Source organism: Bos mutus, chromosome X (genome assembly GCF_027580195.1).
Source record: "Bos mutus isolate GX-2022 chromosome X, NWIPB_WYAK_1.1, whole genome shotgun sequence".
NCBI classification, from domain to species: domain Eukaryota; kingdom Metazoa; phylum Chordata; class Mammalia; order Artiodactyla; family Bovidae; genus Bos; species Bos mutus.
Window position 1 is genome coordinate 1,236,159 of NC_091646.1, and position 18,835 is coordinate 1,254,993.

Here is an 18,835-nt window from a genome sequence, read left to right on the forward strand (position 1 = left end):
ATTCAAATAGATACATCAAGCAGAGAAGCCTGGCTCTGGACAGAAGGGGGCACGAGTTTTTCTGCAGCACCCTAACTCGATACATTTGCACCTGCTGCACCAGCCCTCTCCCCCCAGTCCTTCCCCACATTCATATCCTCCTGGCCTCCCTCATCTGGAGCCCTAGGCTCGACCTCCCTAAGAAATCCCCAAAACTCTCTAGTCGCGCCAAGTGCACGAGGCATTTGGCCCGGGATTCCACGGTGTCTGGCATATAGTCCCCAAACTGGATCCTCCGGGCATCTCCCGGCCTCACCTACCCGCTCGGCCCGCCCTCGAGCAGGTCCGCCGCACCGCAGGCGCTCAATAACAATCGGGAGCGCGGGGCTGGGGCCAAAGCCGGTAAGCGCGAGGAACCGAGGGGGCCGGATATAGCCATCCGGAGTCCCCCGGGAATGGAATGGTTTTGTTTTTGTTTTTGTTTTTTTTTCTATGAGACACGGTGTGGGGCATCCCGGCGGGAGCTGCGGGCCCCGGGACGCGCCACGTGGGGGGCGCTGGGCGCGCGACGTGAGCTCCGCGGGAGCCAGGTTCTCGCCGGCCCCCGGGGGCCAGCGAGCCGGGAGGGGAAGGAGAGGCCGCGCGGGCCCCTGGCACGGCTCCCCCTGCCGTGCTGGCGACCGCGGCGGGCCGGGGGTGGAGGGGCGCTGTTTCCACCAAGACGCCTCGTCCCTCCCTCTCGCCCTCCTCCACCCCGCCCGCCCGCCGTCCCTCCCGTCGGTCCCTCCCTCCGGCTCTTCCCTCCCTCCCGCCCTGCCTCCTTCGCGCCCGCCCCAGCCGCCGCCTGCGGGGACGTGTGTGTCTCTAGCGCAATTTCCCCTTTCGCTCGGTTGTCTCGGCGCAGGTCTCCGTTGGCTCGCGCCCCCTCCGCGGGCGCCCCAGCCGCCCCCTCCTTCGGCCTGGCGTCTGGGCTCCCCGGGCACTCCACCCCGCCCCCCGGAGTCGTTTTATAAGGGGCGCCGTCGTCTCACCTGGTATTTGCATCTCGCCCTCCAACTTGCCATTGGCGGCGCGACGTGTGGGAGAGCCCTGCGCCTCGCCCGCCCGGACCAGCCTGCCCCGGCGCCGAGGTGAGTCACAGGCGCGGGGCCGCGGGGGCCGGCAGGCAGGGAGGAGAGGAGGGAGGGGAGGAAGGAGGGGAACGGTGGCCCCGGCGGCCGCGGGGACCGACCCGGCGCTGCGCTCAACTTCCACTTCTCCTTTCGCCGGCGCCGAAGTCCCGGCGCCACTCGCCCGGCCCGGCTTCCGAGGGGGAGAAGGCGGGTCGGCCCGGCTGGGGACCCCGCGTCTCGGCCTTCCGAGTAGGGAGGAGACCGCGGCGGTCGACCCCGGCCCCGCGACGGAGCCCGCGCAGTCTCAGGTACGTCGATGGCGCCGGTTCTCCGAGCCTTCGGGGCCCTCAGAAAGTTTACCAGAGAGCGGGAACAGGGACGCCGGGGCCCCGGGGCATTAGGGGCTGAGGGGCCCAGGGAAGGGTGGGAGAACTGAGGCGTGTTGCGTCCCGCCCTTGCCTCGCCCCACCGCGTGTGCTTTGGGGAACCCGGGCTGCCGGTCCCGGGTTAGAAGCCCAGTCGATTTCCCCTGTCGGGGTGGGGGCGGGTTTGCCCGCTCCCCGGACAGCCCGAGGTCCGTGACAGGGCCGGTTGTGACAGCCTGCCCCAGCAGCTCGGTGCCCGAGGGCAGGCGGTCGGCCTCCTTGTGGCGGGGCTGCTAGATTGATCTGGCGGCCCCTAGGGCTTCTGGGACCAGGCGCCTTAGGGTAACACACACACTCTCTCTTTTTCTCTCTCTCTACACACACACACGCGCGCCCGTGCGCGCGCACACACACACAGACACATACACAGACACACACACAGACACACACACACCTATGACTTGGATAATTGGATCGCCAAAATAGAGACCTCTTGGCAGGGGCCGGAGTTTCCGTGTGAGCCGGCCGCCAGCCTTCCCGCTCCCGCGTTCCCGCTCTCCCGCCTCTGTGTTCCCTCCTCTGCCGCCGGCTCGTGGACTCGGCAGCCGCGCAGCGCCGGGTCCCCTGCCGACCGCGCCTTGCTTTGGGAGACTGCTGAGGCGGCTGCTTTTCGGATTGCCTGTCCCTCCATCGCACCCTACCTAACTCTGTCGCCCTGCCCTCCCTGCCCGGCCCTCCTGACCAGGGTGACCTCCTAACCCCCTAATCCCCTCCGCGCCTCAGCCAGCTTCTACCTCGCCGCCCGCGCCCCCCATCCCGACCCCCCCAACTTTCCCCCCACATCCCAGCCGTGGGATTTGATGGTCCTGACCCTCATCTCTGCCCGAGATAGAGGCCTGTTTGGTCCTGCAGCTTCTTCTGGTTAATGTTTGACACTTCATTGTGGCTAATCATTTTAATTAGCTCTTAAAGTGGGGAGGAACAGTTAACCTTGGACTTCTCGATTTTGGCCTGGTGGGGCCTCATAGGGGAGGAGTGCTGGGGAGGTTGGAGCGGAAGTGAAGTCACCACCCCAGGGCCTGAGCCACCACTGCTCGGCCCCAACAGCTGGTGGGCACGCCCATGAGGGATTCACCCCCAGCGAGCTGACCCCTGGCCCTAGTGCTAGGTTGGGGGGGGTCGGTGAAGGGATCAGATCTGGATCTCTGCTTTGGGGAGACAGGATACATTGGGACTGAAAATACCCAGGGTCCCATTTGTACGACTAGAATGCAAATTCCTCCTCACAGTGAACAGTAAGGTTTTACTGGTTAGAAGGTGCTTTCTCAACCATTAATTCAGCGGACCCTTGGCAGTAACAGCCTGAAGGGGAGCTCTCTTGAGTTAAGTGAAGGACTTAACTATCCTGGAGGACTTCCTCTCCTGGTCAGTGTGGGGAAGAGGCTGCCTTACAAGTGGTTGTCTCTGGGTTCAAGCCGGGGAGGTGTGTGGGGGGGGGGCGTTGAGCAGGGTCCACGTTGCCACCCTCACACAGCCTCTAGCTGTGAGCGGGAGGAGTGGCTTGTTTGCAACTATGTCTGGCATTCCTCCCACTGCTGCACTGTTTGCTCCGCCGTTGCTCAGGAACTGGCGCCCACCCCTGGACAAACTGGAGGCCTGAAAGCAGCCCTCTCGGTGCCTGGAGCTAAGTGGTGGGCTTCTGTCTCCTCTGTCCTGTATTGGAATCTCAAAATGAGGGTGCTGTGACCTCTCATTCATGGGCCTGATTAATGGGATGTCCAAAATGTTCCTAGCCTGCAAAATTCAGGGCCTCCCTGAGAGGCCCAGCCAGACACAGGCTGAGGGGATTGCTTTCCCAGGGAAATCCCTGCACAGAAGTTTGGCCTTGGTCCTTGCCAACCCCCTTCTCTCCCCTCAACATTTTCATTTTGCCTCCTATCCCTAGAGCCAGACTGTCTGGGTCTAAATCCCAGTTCTGTTATTTACTAACTGTGTGATCCCATTTAATTGTATGCCTCAGTTTCCTCATCTGTCAAATCAGACCTACCTCATAAGGTTTTGCCAAGGATCAAATACGTCAAAACACATAAGCTGTTTATTTAGAACCATAAGTGCAAGCTAACCTTATGGTATTGTCTAATATGGGGCCTAAAACTCAGATTTAACTCAGCAACCATTTGCTGAGAACCAGTCCCAGCACTGAAAGTAAAAAGTGAAAGTGAAAGTCACTCAGTCGTGTGCGACTCTTTGCAACCCCATGGACTATACAGTCCATGGAATTCTCCAGGCCAGAATACAGGAGTGGTAGCCTTTCCCTTCTCCAGGGGATCTTCCCAACCCAGGGATTGAACCCAGGTCTCCTGCATTGCAGGTGGATTCTTTACCCACAGAGCTATGAGCGAGGGGAATGCAGAGGTGAAGAAGACACCACTGTGAACTGTGTGTACCTTCCGGTGTGGGCCAGAGTCAGGGTGGGGGATGTGGGAGAAGACCAGAGAGGATGGCTAGGTCATCTACATAAATAACCATAATTCAAAGCCCGTGTGGGGAGCCAGTTACCCCAGACTTGGAGGCTTCTCCATGTGTGGGGACCCAGGCTGGATTCTGGTCAGGATTCTACCCCTGGACAGAGGCTTGCCCTGAGATTTGGGTGAACAAGAGGGACGAGGAGACCCAATTCCTGTGTGGACCACAGGTGGCAAGCATCTAGTGCTGTGATTTGTTGGGTTCCAGGACAGGATGGCATTACTTAGGGCCACCCCCAGATGCCCCTCTAACCCCCTACTTGCTATGCCCCCAGCCCCCACCCTGAGATCCCCCACCAAGCTCAGAAGGGCCTTGGGCAGCCTTCTTCCTTCAGTCTTGGGCCTGACCGCAACCCAGGCTTGGTTCTCTCTCCAGGATTTCTAAGCTGCAAAGAGGTTTCTGGCTTCACTGCCAATGTATTCCCTTTGTGGTTCTCAGACTTAAAACTAGTTCTGCAGGGGAGAAAAGAAACTCACACAAGGTACCCAGAATCCCATGGGCGCTTTCCTAAGGGTCAGGGGCTTTTCTCATCAACACCAACCTGCCTGCAAATCTCCAGCCGCTGAGTCTTGTGTGGCCTGTAATAGCGGCCTCTCCACTCATGCCCTGTAGCTCGGACCCCAGTGCTGGTTGCCAAGGAACTGCTGGTCGGGGTGCTTATGACGGTTCTGACCTCATAGGAGCCGCTGAGTTTCAATTCAACAGACATTTATTAACACCTACTGTGTGCCCAACCCTTGCTAGGCGCTGTGGGGGAGACAAGGGAAGAGGGTGGCGGGAGATGACTAAGACATTGAAAATAATCCGAGGTGAGGACAAGCTGCCAGGACTGTGGCTGGTCAGGTGCTAAATTGTGCTCCTTGGAGCAGGGGCCAGAGGCGGCCTGGCTCAGAGATCAGCAGCAGCTGGAGGAAGAGCGAGGACAGGCTTTGTGCGGCCTCGGCTCTGAGCTAGACCTTGAAGGGGTGGGGCACTGTGGGGGAGATCCAGCTAGGCAGAAAAGGGAGAAAAGCTGCCTTTCTCTTCCCTGGCTACCTACTGACCTTTGAAGCCTCGGTAATCATTTGGGACATGCATGTCACATAAAAGATCAGGACAGCCAATGTGGGTGGCTCAGTGCAAAGCCCGAGCTCCACTCTGGGAGATACACAAAGTGGAGGGCCCAGCGCGGATGGATGAGACACAAAGGGTGGCCAGGCTTTTCCAGGCGGAGGGGATTTCATTTTGAACTTCCCCTCACCACACACAGGCCCTGGAGGGGAGAGAGGAGGAAAAGAGGCGGAGGGCAGCAAAGGGACAGGATGACTGCCCTACCACAGGTGTGCACAACCAGCACCAACTGGTTGAGTCTCACTTTCCCCAGCGTCCTGGGATTTCTCTGGGAGCCCAGAGGTTCAGGTAGAGGATGGAGATTTTCATTTTCTCAGCCAGCCAAGAGCTAAAAGGTCTAGAGAGTCCCACGTGTTTCTGTCAGGACCCCCTGGGCAAGGGCAAGGACTAGCCGTGTAGTTGTTCTGTGACTTTTGCATCTCTCCTGGCTGGACATGCCGAGGAGACTTGATCCTTGTTAGATTTAACTGGATGAAAACAGCTGGACACATGTATACCACCCCCTCCCCACCACCCCAGGCATCAGTCTTCCTCTCTCTGCTCTCTGGGCATGTGCCCTCCCCAGCACATTGCAAAACCACGGAGACACACCAGAGTACCCTGACTTCTCATCCGGGGAAACTGTGTCCTAAGGTGAGTTTCTTGGCAGAGACCTTACCCAGCCTTCTCACTCAGGGTGATGAGGAGGGTCAAGCGGCAGGGAGCGGCACTTTCCCTGGCAGATGCAGGAGGGTTGACTAGGGAAAGTGCCAGAACATTTCTCAGTCAGACCAACAAGAAGAAAGAGGTTAAACAACTTGCCCAGACTGAGGAAGCTTTGCCCTAGGTCCCAGTGCTGCCATTTCCCACTTCTCACTCCACCTGCCCTTCCCAAATCTCCCTTCCTCTTCCAGTCGAGCCCTGTATTCTTCTCAAGAATGCTATTGTGTGGTATTGTCCCGAGGAGGAAGAGCACAGGCTCTCTGAATTCATATCCCAGGCCTGTCACTTACTGGCTGTGTGACTGTGGACTGATCACATAATCACTCTCCCAGGGTTGCTGAGGGTTAAATGAAATAATGCCTATAAAGCACTTTGCATGATGCCTGGCACACGGAAACCACCCAGTAAGTGTGAGCTGCTATTATTCTGTGGCTATTATTATTGTTGTTGTTGTTCTTATCGTTTCCTCCTCCCACACCCTTGACTTTACCAGGCTCCAGGGATCAACTGCTTCTCTGGCAGTGCTGGCAGGGAACGCGATGCTCATTCATAAAAGCAAGAGGGAGATTTTCTACATCTTTCTGCTAACTTTTTGTTAACTCTGCCATCATACTAGATAAAGAGGGATGTGGAAAAAGATGTGTGTGTGTGTGTGTGTGTGTGTGTTTGTAGTAAAATATTTCTGATTAAAAAAAAATCAGAATAAAATCTTTCTCTTTACTACAAGCAGTGCTGTAGTAAAGAGCAGAAATCAAGTCTTGAACATTTTTATTAACTTTGCCATCTTTATCTCGTCACCATGTTCATCTTGATATTCATTTGCTGCAGGAATAAGAGTGAATTTGTTCCTTTGAGAGGAGGCCTCATGTTCCACCCCTGGCAAGTATTTAGCAATCATCAGTTTGTTGTTCTTCGGAGAAGGCAATGGCACCCCACTCCAGTACTCTTGCCTGGAAAATTCCATGGATGGAGGAGCCTGGTGGGCTGCAGTCCATGGGGTCACTACGAATCGGACACAACTGAGCGACTTCACTTTCACTCATTGGAGAAGGAAATGGCAACCCACTCCAGTGTTCTTGCCTGGAGAATCCCAGGGACGGCGGAGCCTGGTGGGCTGCCATCTCTGAGGTCGCACAGAGTCAGACACGACTGAAGCGACTTAGCAGCAGCAGCAGCAGCAGCAGCAGCAGTTTGTTGTTCTTACCCTACTGAGTGTAGAATTCTGGGAGCCGACTGGCCAACCACTGCTCACTTTCTCCCTTCTTTCACTAGAACTGAGGTCTTGGGTTGGGGCTGGGACCCTGCCTTTGCCCAGAAGAGTTCCTGGGGGGCTGGGAGGCCATTCCCATTCCAAAGGCCTCCCAGAAAGTAACTTGGAGGTTTCATCTGCTCGCAAATGGGTTGGCGTTTGCTTGAGGTGCCTGTGGCCACCCACAGGGGCAGGAGGCCCTAGACCACCCTTGAACCACCCCTGAGCCACTTCACTCTGTCCCTTGGTCCCCGCCCCTAGGCCTTGAGGGATGGGAGAGTGGGCAATTAGTCTTAACCTCCCCAGATTCCTGATGACCTGACAACAAGGAGGTACTTAAGACATAGATTTAGCAGATAATGCCTTTTTTCCATAATGCCCCCAGAGAGGCTAGTTTAGCTCTACTGATTTTGTGAGAATCCATGCACAGAAAACACCTGTCTCATTAAGTGACCACTTTCTTGGCGCCACCCTGATCCTAAAAAAAACACGGTAGGCCCAGGCAAATCTAAACCTGATTCTGGAGCTCTGGTCATACACATGCACTTAGCTTCACAGCAGGCAAGAGCTGAAGTGCCAGCAAGCCTGTGGCACTTAAGGTTTGGAGAATAGGTAATAATGGGTTCAAGGAGGGCATATCTAGAGGAAGATCTTTCTTCTCCCTCCTCAGCTTAATTGGGGAAGGCTTCCTGGAGGTGAGAGGGCATTTCAAAGGAGGAAAGAGCACATGGGCTGAGCTCTAGGGGCCTGGAAGGCTCGGTGGGACAATGAAGCAGGCATGGGAGCGAGCCAAAGATAAGACAACAAAATACATTCGAGTCGGCACACTCGGTAACTTCCCAGGTTCAGAATTCGTCTCCACCGGTGGCACCAAGGAATGTGTTTTCCAGGGAAGATGCGTATTCTTGCTTCTTTTGTCTTCACTGCTGTCATATGATATTACTGCATAGTTAAATTATGCAATAATACTATTTGCTAAAATTACATAGTAAATGCTGCAGTTGTTATTTTACCCAATCTGAGGACCTTTTTCTTTCTCTTTTACAGTTTTATTGAGGCAATGTTGACACACAATAAACTGCACATATTTAAAGTGTGCGCTTTGATAATATTTGACATATGTATATACTCATGAAACTAATCACCCCCAAGAGTTTCCTTGCACCCCTTTGCGATCCCTCTTTCTCATCCTGAGCAACTACTTATCTACTTATCTACTTTATGTGACTGTCGATTAGTATGCATTTTTTAATTGAAATGTACGGATCTTCTTTGACTTATGATAAAGTTACATCCTGATAAACCAATCGGAAGTTGAAAACACATCTAATACACCTAACCTGCTGAGTGCCATAGCTTAGCCTGCTGCTGCTGCTGCTAAGTCGCTTCAGTCGTGTCCGACTCTGTGTGACCCCAGAGACGGCAGCCCACCAGGCTCCCCTGTCCCTGGGAGTCTCCAGGCAAGAACACTGGAGTAGGTTGCCATTTCCCTCTCCAATGCATGAAAGTGAAAAGTGACTCTTAGCGACCCCATGGGCTGCAGCCCACCAGGCTCCTCCATCCATGGGATTTTCCAGGCAAGAGTACTGGAGTGGGGTGCCATTGCCTTCTCCACTAGCTTAGCCTAGCTTACATAAAATGTGCTCAGAACACTTATATTAAATTACAGTTGGGCAAAATCATCTAACACAAAGCTTATTTTATAATAAAGTGTTGAATATCTCATGTAATTTATTGAATACTGTTGTTGTCGTTGAGTCGCTAGGTTGTGTCTGACTCTTCATGACCCCATGGACTGCAGCATGCCAGGCTCCTCTGTCCATCACTATCTCCCAGAGTTTGCTCAAATCCATGTCCACTGAGTTGGTGATGCTATCCAACCATCTCATCTCTGTCACCCCCTTCTCCTCCTGCTCACAATCTTCCCCAGCATCAGGGTCTCTTCCAATGAGCTGGCTCTTTGCATCAGGTGGCCAGAGTATTAGTGTTGAGTAGCTCATGTAATGTATTGAATACTGTACTGAAAGTGAAAAACAGAATGGTTGTCTGGGTACAGAATGGTTGTAAGTATATTGGTTGTTTACTCTTATGATCACAGAAGATCAAAATTCAAAATTTGAAGTAGGGTTTCTACTGAATGTGTAACGTTTTTATGCCATTGTAAAGTTGAAAAGTCTCGAGTGAACCATCATTAAGTTGTGGACCGTCTGTATTTGACATATAACATTGTGTAAAGTTAAGGTGTACAGCATTGTAATTTGATATGATTATATATCATAGTGATAATTTGCAGTTCTATCGTTGTGTAATTATCCTCTCTATTTAGTAATTGGAATGATTAAGTTCTAGTCTCTTACCAAGTTTGATGACTGTTAATACAATATTGTTGTTTACATTTACTACACTGTGCATTTGAGTTCTCGGGCTTATTCAGTACTCATTGTAATAGTTTGCGTTTTCTAGAGTTTTATATAAGTGGAATCATATCGATTGTATTCTCTCCTTCTTTGGTTTCTTTCATCCAGCACATTTATTTTAAGATCCATCCATGTTGTTTTCTACATCAATATTTCATTCTTTTATTGCTAAGTAGAATTCCATTGTCTGGACAATACCATATACTGTTGATCTGTTCATCAGTTGATGGACATTTGGTGGTGGTTTTGATTTTTTTCTAGTTTTTGGCTATTACAAGCAAAGCTTCAGTGAACTTCTTTGTACAAATCTTTCTATGGCTATATGTGTGTTTTTCTCTTGGTCAAATACCTAAGAGTGGAATGGCTGGATCATATAGTAGTTGTAGGTTCAACTTTTTAAGAAACTATCAATCTGTTTTCCAAAGTCATTGTACCATTTTACAGTTCATCAGCGATTTATTAAAATTCCATTTGTTCCACATCCTTGCTAACACTTGATGTGGGCAGTCTTAAAATTTTAGTTCTTCTAATAGGTGTGCAGTGGTATCTCATTGTGGTTTCAATTTGTATTTCCCTAATGACTGATGATGTAGAACATCTTTTCATGTTGTTATTTGTCATCTATATATCTACTTTGGTGATGTATCTGTTCAATTTTCTGCCCATTTTTAATTGACTTTTTTGTTTTCTTATAGTTGAGTTTTGAGAATTCTTTATATAGTCTAGGTAGGAGACCTTTATCAGATACATGCTTTGCAAAGAGTTTGTCTGAGTATGTGCCTTATCTTTTCATTCACTTCACAGTGAAGAGCAGAAGTTTTCAATTTTGATAACGTCCAGTCCATTTTGACTTTTATGGATCATGCTTTTGGTGTTGTATCTTGGAATGCTTTACTTAGCCCTAGGTCACAAATATTTTGTCTTACAGTTTCTTTTAGAAGTTTTATAGATTTAGGTTTTACATTTTGGTCTTTGATCAATTTCAAGTTAATTTTCTCTATGGTGAGCCGTAGAAATCCATCTGATTTCTTTTAAAATATGGGTGTACAGTTATTCCAGCATCACTTGTTGAAAAAGCTATCGTTAGTCTAATACAGTTGTCCTTTCATCCAGCTTACATAAGCTTATTTCTGGACTCTATATTCTGTTCTGTTGATCTATTTGTTTATCTTTAGGCCAGTACCAATTGTTTTGATTACTGTAGCCTTTATAATCATTCTCAAAATCAGATAGTATTAGTCCCCCAACTTTGTTCTTTATCCAAGTTGTTTTTGGGACTTCCCTGGCAGTCCAGTGGTTAAGACTCCGAGCTTTCAATGGAGGGGTCGTGAGTTCAATCCCTGGTTGAGGAACTAGGATTCCACACTCTGCATGGCACAGCCAAAAAAAAAAAGAATGAAGAAACCAAAGTTGTTTTGCCTATTTTAAGTCACTTGCAATTCCATATGAATTTTAGAATCAGATTGTCAGTATAATTTTTCATTGATATATTGTTGTTGTTTAGTCACTAAGTTGTGTCTGACTCTTCTGCACCACATGGACTGCAGCCTGCCAGGCCCCTGTGTCCATGGAATTTTCCAGGCAAGAATACTGGAGTGGGTTGCATATAAGTTTCAGATGTACAACATAGTGATTCACAATTTTTAAAGGTTATACGCTATTTAGAGTTATTATAAAATACTGGTTATATTCCCTGTGCTGTGCAATATATCCTTATGGATTATTTATAATATCATGTTCTTTTAATACTTGAGGATTTATTCTATTTACATTAATTGTTATAACAGATATGTTTAGCTGTGCTATTGTGATCTTATTTTATAATCATGGATGAGCCTGATGCTACTGTCATTTTCAGAAGATGCTTAATCTTTTCATTGATATCCTTCAGTAAAGAGTTCCTTAACCTTACCATGCATTTGCAAAATAGGACCATTTATTATTTGCCCTTCATTTATACCTATTTTTGGTGCAGTGTTCCATGATTATCATTTTCTAGATGCCAGTCATATCCCTTTTCAACCTTGTCTGCCTAGCAAACAAAAGGCCTCTTTTAAAAAAAGTTATCCTTGAATCCCATTCTCTTGAATCATTTTAGCTCTTAGAACTGATCCAGTGTTTTGAAGTCTTTCCCGAGGGTTCAGTGATCAGACCAGCACCCAATATTCACGGGGTAGAAACACTGTGGTTTGTACAAAGAGAGAGTGCTTTGATGATGACCTGATTGATCAACTGCCCTCTTGATGATGTTTGGAATAAATGACTCTAGCTGGTATGTGTTTTCCTTAGTAGAGGCCTGAAGCAAGAGAAGACAAGTAATATTTAAGCCTGGGGACCTTTGTTCCCTAATTCTATTCTTGTCCCCACCCCTAGACTATAGCCCTCAGATCTAGCAGGACTCGGGGTCTCTATTCCAGAGATTTCACTTGGGCTGAGAATTTACATGGGCTTAGTTCATGAATGCCCAGACCTGTGTTAGAGTCAGGAGAAGATAAAATAGACCTTGATCCCATGAATTTTACAGCCTGTTGGGGAAATAAGACATACACATGAAATAATTAAAGAGAAATTCGAGATTGCCTGGGATTAAGAGATCTTGTGGTGGAATTTAAGGGCTCTGGGAGTTTAGAAGGGGGCCCCATGGGTGTGGGCGCTAGTTATCAGGGCAAAACCAGCTCCATGGATTTGGGGAACTTGGTTGGGACCTTGCTGGATGGGCACTGTTTGATTAACTAAAACAGAGCAGCAAGGGCCTGGCAGGCCTGAGAAACTCCGTGAATGAGCCTGGAATGTTCCCTCAGGGGACCATGAGGAGACCACTGGGCTTGAAGCCCAGGCTTGAGTTGGGAAATCATGGGAAATGAGGCTGAGTAGGTAGGGTGGGGTCAGACTGTGAAAGACCTTTGGAAACCAAGCAGATGAGCTTGGACTGTAAGGCCCTGCTGAGCATGGCTGGTGTGGCCACAGCCATAGATCTAAATGTGTGCCCTGGAGTAGGAGCTGGTGCCAGCTCAGAGGCTGGGGGAGGAGCTCAGCAGAGGCAGAGCCCTGACTGGAACTTATTCTTCCTCATGCCCAGTCAAATGGGCTTTCTGCTGCCCCAGGCCTGGTTAGCTTTTCAAAGACTTTCACATCCCCTCTATACAGCTTCCCAACAGAAACTACAGGCATGGGGAGGAGATGGGGAAGGCCTGCTCCAGAGTTAATGGTATGACGGGAGGCAGAGTCAGCAAGAAACACTCTTTCGCTCACCTGCCCCCCTATTAACCTGCAGAGCCATTCCTTAGGTTAAAGCAGGGTAGCTCCAGATGGCCTTTTAAAATGAAAATGTGTTGAGGAGAGAGGTGACACATTAACCCAGTATCACCCATTAACACATTAACACTAAATGGTTTATTATTTTTGAGTGGTGGGAAGCTGTTCCTGGGGAGGTGGGATGACCTGTGGAGCCCTGACTGCTACTAGGGTCAGTAAGCTTGTGAGGAGCTCTGAGTAGCATGAAATCTATGGTGGAGGGGGCGGGGGAAGCCCGGGGCTGTGAGAGCCATGTGACATGGCATGCCTGTGGTTACATAGCCCATTAATGGCAAAATTGCCTGAGCAGAGTTTTTCCAAACTTTCCCACCCAAGTGCCCCAAACTATTAAATTCTATCTCAGAGACCTAGAAAAACACAGTTTCATAAAAGTTCTTTGAAGTATGGCATTTTTTTTCTATACTGTGAATGCCTGAAATCTACCGCCTGAACATATTTTAATTGACTTCTCAGTGAAGCAACCGAAAGATGAGGGAGGATCCGGGTTTGGACTGTGGCTTTGATTCTGGCTATCAGGATTGGTCAGCTTTAGCAAGCAGGCTCTGTCCCTGTGGGAGCTGCCTAGGGACAGGTCAGAACTTGAAGTTTCAAGGTTTTAGCCCAAAGTGCTGGAAAAGAAATCCATCACCTCCTGCATGCTCATTCACCCAGTGGCCCCCACTGTCTCCTTCCTTGATTCAAACTCATTTAATGGAAAAATCTAAGCCGTTGTACTCTGAGGGGAAGTCATAGGACCTGCTCAGTGGTTAGCTCAGGCCTCATCCTAGCCTTTGGGTGGGCTGGAGACAACAGCAGAACCCAGGAGGCCCTCAAGTCTGTGCCCACAGTTTCCCTAGCCTTCCCGCCTCCCCGGCCTCACCTGGAACATGGAGTACTCTTCAGTTAAAAACCAAACAGCCTCAGAGCCTTCCACCCTCGTGCTGCTCCCCGCCCCGCACCGCTTATTTCTGGGTGGCTGAGAACAGAAGAGCTGTCGGCGGAGTCTCTCCAGGCCAAACTTGGCCTCCTCTGCAGCCCGAGGGCCCCATTTCTATCCCCACAGCCTGCAGATAGAGACCGTGGTAATAGAGAGAGAATGCCTGGACCAAGTGGACGGCTCGCTATGAATATTCAGGTTTCACTCTGGGAGGCCGCAAGGCTTCATCCACACCCCCGGCCTGCCTGCGGTGGGGAGGGAATCGGGGGTGCCGGCCTGGAGTGACGAAACCACAGCAGGTAGGGCCCTGGGCGGGGCGGCTGCGCCGGGCGGGGCGGGGCAGCCGATTGGGTGAGGCCCAGATTCCCCAGGCTGATAAGGCAGCCTGTAAACACCGAGCAAGAGGAAGGGGCAGAGGGCAGGCGACCAGATGGCAGGAGAAGGGGGAAACCGGAGCCCAGGCCTAGCTGCAGGAAGTGGGGCTTGATGTGGAAACATCCTGTCCAGCGGGGACTAGATTGGTGGCCAGCAGCGATCGCTCCCTCCACCGCGGAGGCAAGCTCCGCGCTAACTGGGGGTGGCCTGGGCACTCGGCCAAGAACATGGTTCACGACATCTCCAAAGGATGTGATCAGTGAGTCTTATGAAGGGCTATTCTACCACCTAGCACCGCCGGTGGGCAGGGGCAGCGGGTGGGGAGGAGTGAAATCAGGTCCAAACCACCCCCATCCCCCCATAGAGAAACCGAGCTGCGGAATCCTCAGAGAGCTTGTGATTTTCGCAGGAAAGTCCTGCTTGTCACCATGCCTGTGAGGAGCATCAGCTGGAACACCTAGTCGCAGCTAGCTAGCTCCCTGCAGCACTCCAAGAAAAATCTGGTATCCGACATGCCAGTCTCTTCCATCCTGCAGTGCTTTATAATAAGAACCACAAAGGGTCAGAGCTGGTAGAGCCTTTTGTGAAGGAAAACCAAATTCACCCACTTCACTTAACAGATGGGGATGCTGGGGTTCAGAGAAGGGCAGGGACCTGGCCATGCTCATGGAGACCTAGGTTAAAGGCCCAGCTCTAGAACATTTTCTACTCCTACCATGTTGCTTAAGACCCCGCCACCATGCCTCATGCTGCCTTGCACACTTGCCGAACTTCAGCAGTTATGGTTGCTCAGGGTTATGGGGGAGGCTGATGGGAGGAAGGGAGCCTTGGAGTCAGAAGTAAGAAGACCTGGAGTGTGGTCTGAGCAGTTCTGTCTTCATCACCCCATAAAGAAACTATACACAGTAGCAGTCACTCGCCCTTTTCCCCCAACCTCTGAGCCTCAATTTTGAAGAGACACTTCCTATGGAAGTGTTTTGAGGGGAAAAAACCCCAGCAATATCGTTTAGGCAGATGCGCTAACCCAGCTTACTGGGGGGACTTACATGCGAATAGACCTTACCACAGAGAATAGGGTGGGCCCAACGATAGGCCCCAGGCCACAGACCTGGCACCTATGAGGTGTTCAGCTCTGACTTTCCATAAATATTTGAGTAAACATGTGAACCAACACCCTGAGATAAGAACCCAGACTTAAATTATGTGTAAGTTGAGAGCCAGTGTGTATTTATGGGGCAGGGACCATGCCTAGGCCACTCCGGGTCTGGAGCCAGGAGCCCTCTGGAAACAGGCTCCTAAGGTACAGGAATAGCGGCAGACTCCTTCATCACCAGAAACTTCATCACTCCTACTCCACAGTACTTATCCTCCACAAGGGCTCAACTCATCTCCATTTGGGTGCATCTTTGCCCAGGGAATTAGGTTTCACCTATCACATGGAGCCTGAAAGGGACTGGGACATGGGAAGCCTTAGTTGAAGGATCTTACAGGGGCTCTGAGCCTTCAACCCTGGGTGTAGAATTAGGACTCTGAGCAGATGGTCACCAGCATGGGGCTGCATGGGAAGAGCACAGACATTGAGGTCACACAGACCTGGGTTTGAGTTCTGCCTCAATTCTTGACAGGCAGTGTGACACTGGTCATGTTACCTCATCTTTGCTAGGTCTCACTTGTGCTGTTTGTAAAATGGAACTATTAAAACAGGATTACTACCAAAATACATGTAACTGAAAACAAAGTTCAAAGACCACAGTAGTTGGAAATAAACCTGGCTTCAAACCTGGGCTCTGCCAGTGACTAGCTACTTTGGGATGTTGTAAGAATGAAAACAGATAGCCTATGGAAAGTGCCTGGCGTGACATCAAGCCCACGCTCATACTCAGTAGATGTAAATCTGTGTTGTCCTGTCTCCCTGTAATGGTTACTCTTTGGTCCCCTGCCCCAGAAGCAGAGGAAGCAGCCTGGAGTGATATCTGAGGGCACAAAAGGAAAACCTTGCCCGCTTTAAACAAGTACCCATGCCCCCCTGCCCCTCCCGCCACAGATCCACGGCCGAGGCCACGGCGGCCACACCCACCACCCTGGGCCCAGCCCTAGCTCAGATTGGTGCCAACCCCGCAAGCACTGGCCCTCAGCTGGCAGCGATCTCAAGCGCTTCCACCTCCTCCGCCCAGTCAGATGTGCTTTCCAAACACGTGCCACCAGTTCTGAGTTGGGCTCGTAACCAAGCCCTGGCCCTGGGTTTGCACTGCAGATGTAGGGAGGGGCTGGCAGGGGCCCAGGTGCACATCCAGATGTTGTCTCTGACGCTTCCTTGGCATCTTCCATACCAGCTGTGAAGCAGTATTCACTCCAACTCGCGGGGCGGAGCAGGCAGTCCCCTCACAGGCAATGGGTCCTATGGCAGGGGTGCTGGCTCTTTCTGGCCCTGGAAGCATAGAGGGAGAGGGCAGAGGGCAAAGCCAGATTGCTGTCTTGACAGGAGGCCTGCTTGGTCTGGACTCTTGGTCAAAAGCCCAAGAAGATGATCTCTCAGAGCCGAGAGAGGTAGCAAGACCATCTTCCAATCCATTTTTGTTGGTCTTCTCAGAGCCACCATTTCTATGGGTCCCCTTAGCTCTGCTCACTGTTACTTGAACCTCATGGAACAGTATTACCACAGGGGGCTGAGGTGGTTGCATCTACCCACTATGAGGACCTCATCCCAAGCACTGAGGCTTCTAGAACCATTGTCATGTACTTCTAACCTGTCTTCAGGAGAACTAACAACTGGGCAGACGTGCAGAGCCTCAGGCAGCTACTGCTCCTCTGACCCATGGCCTTGGGTCACCTGCCCTGGTCCCTTGTGGGCATCCAGCCCCACTGCTAGGAGCACCACCTTGCAAAGGCAACTGGGAGGCATTTACAAGTAGAAGTCACCACACCAAATCAGCAGTGGCTATGGAATGTGATAGCTTCCTGTTCCATCACCTAGAAAATGCCACCACCCTTGACTCACCCTTGACTCAGTACTTTGCTCTCCATTTTTGCCTCTGTCCCTCAGTGCTAGGGACAAAATCATGCAAAGTTACGATGTGCCATTCATTTCAGTGTCACCTGCTCCTCTGAAATAACCCCTGTGGTTGGCCTGGTTTCCCCAGGCATTCTTGCTTCAACACATCTCCCCATGTGAAGCCGCCCAGGCTAGCCCTCAGCCCAGGTGGACATTGACCTCAGCATTTACAGCCCAGTCTTTTACCCAGCAGGCGCACTCTGCTCCCCGAGGTGATCACCAGGTGAAGTGATGAGCTCACGTCTATGTATCTGCTAACAGGAGAGGGTTTATGGAGGCAGCTCCACCTCCCACCCAGGTCCTGGCTCTCCTGGCCCAAGCAGGGTAGCAGAAGAGCTGCTGGGGCGTCCCCTTGTGTAGACAACTGTCTCCTCAGCCTTCCTGTGAGGGATCGTCCCCACTCACTCACAGGGCCCCTCCCTTCTCTGCACTCTCTGACCTGTGTGGGGCAGGGGCGGGGCTGGGAGGGCCAGCAGGCCCTGAAGGGGAAACTGCTGAAACCCCTGGGACAGGAAGTGGCAGAGAGGGGCTGTTTCCTCTGGTAGAGCAGGGGTGCGGAGAGGGCTGGCCCTGTCTCCTGCCTGTCTGCTGTGGGCTCTGGGAGCCAAGGAGAGCTGAGAGTCCCTCTCTCCCTTCCTCTACCCACCCCTACCCCCGCAGTAGAAGCTCCTGGACCACTGAGGTAGGGGTGCTTCCTCAGAGGAGGCCGTCTTCATTTTACAGGGAGAAGAATTCAGAGAGAAGGGCAGCAGAAGGGAAGGGTCGGGGGGGGGCAGGTGGGTATAAATGAGGGGACCCACATGGTAGGGAAAACCACAGCTGAGGAGGGGCGCCTTCTGTGAGGTCTTGTCCTGAGAGAAAATGATCAGAATGGTGCCTGCTCAAAAGTATGTGAGTTGGACATGCAGGACACTGCTGAGTCTCTAAATCACAGGGCCAGAAAGGGCCTGAGGCCATGCCGGCCAACACTCCCCCCACCCCCCCCCCTTGTTGTGTGGCTGAGGAAACTGAGATCCACAAAGCAAAAGTGACTTACTCAAGGTCACATCGTGGGCCAGAACATTCTGATGAAAATCTAGAGTTTGTATTTGATGTTCCACGGCTCCCTCCAGGCACCTCTGAGTCTGTGACATTCTTTTCTGAAAGGAACTTGATGAATGTATTCCCTCTGAAGGGGAGTGAAGCCTTTAGTCCAGGAGTCAGCAAACTTTTCTTTCAAAGGACCACACAGTAAATCATGTAGGCTTTATGGCCCATGGGAACTCTGTCACAACAACTCATGATGCAAAACCCACCCAGACAACACATAAACGAATGCGTGTAGCTGCGTGTCAATAAAACTTTCTTTGTGGACACTGAAATTTGAACTTCATATAATACTCCTGTGGCATGAAATATCATTCTTCTTTTGACTTTCCCCCCCCCAATCATTAAAACAAAGTGTAAAAACCATCCTTAGCTCACCAACCACACAAAAACAGATGGTGGCGTGAATTTAGCACATAAAGCATGAAGAAGAGGAGGTGGTGAGGGAGGTGAGCCTTCATCAGGTGAGGGGAGAGCAGGTAAAGCTTTGAACAGGATGTGATATTTGTAGTGCCGGATGGGAATCGGAGCTGCAGAAATTGAGGAAGGGCATATTGGGCCTGGGGGATGGTGTAAACAAAGGCGCGGAGGTGGGGAAATAATTGCAAGAGTTAACTGTGTTCTGCACACG

General features: G+C 51.1%; 1 protein-coding gene across 2 annotated transcripts in view; it reads left to right on the forward strand.

Moving 5' to 3' along the window:
- Positions 1-814: 814 nt before the first annotated feature.
- The window catches only part of ELF4 (E74 like ETS transcription factor 4), a 39,800-nt gene continuing 21,779 nt past the window's right edge, over positions 815-18,835 (forward strand). Inside the window, exons 1-2 of one of the 2 annotated variants that reach the window (XM_070366155.1) lie at positions 815-1,109; positions 1,257-1,399. The gene's annotated coding sequence lies outside the window, so the exon portion shown is untranslated. The remainder of the gene's footprint in view (positions 1,110-1,256; positions 1,400-18,835) is intronic. The other variant, XM_005908291.2, reaches the window with a different exon arrangement.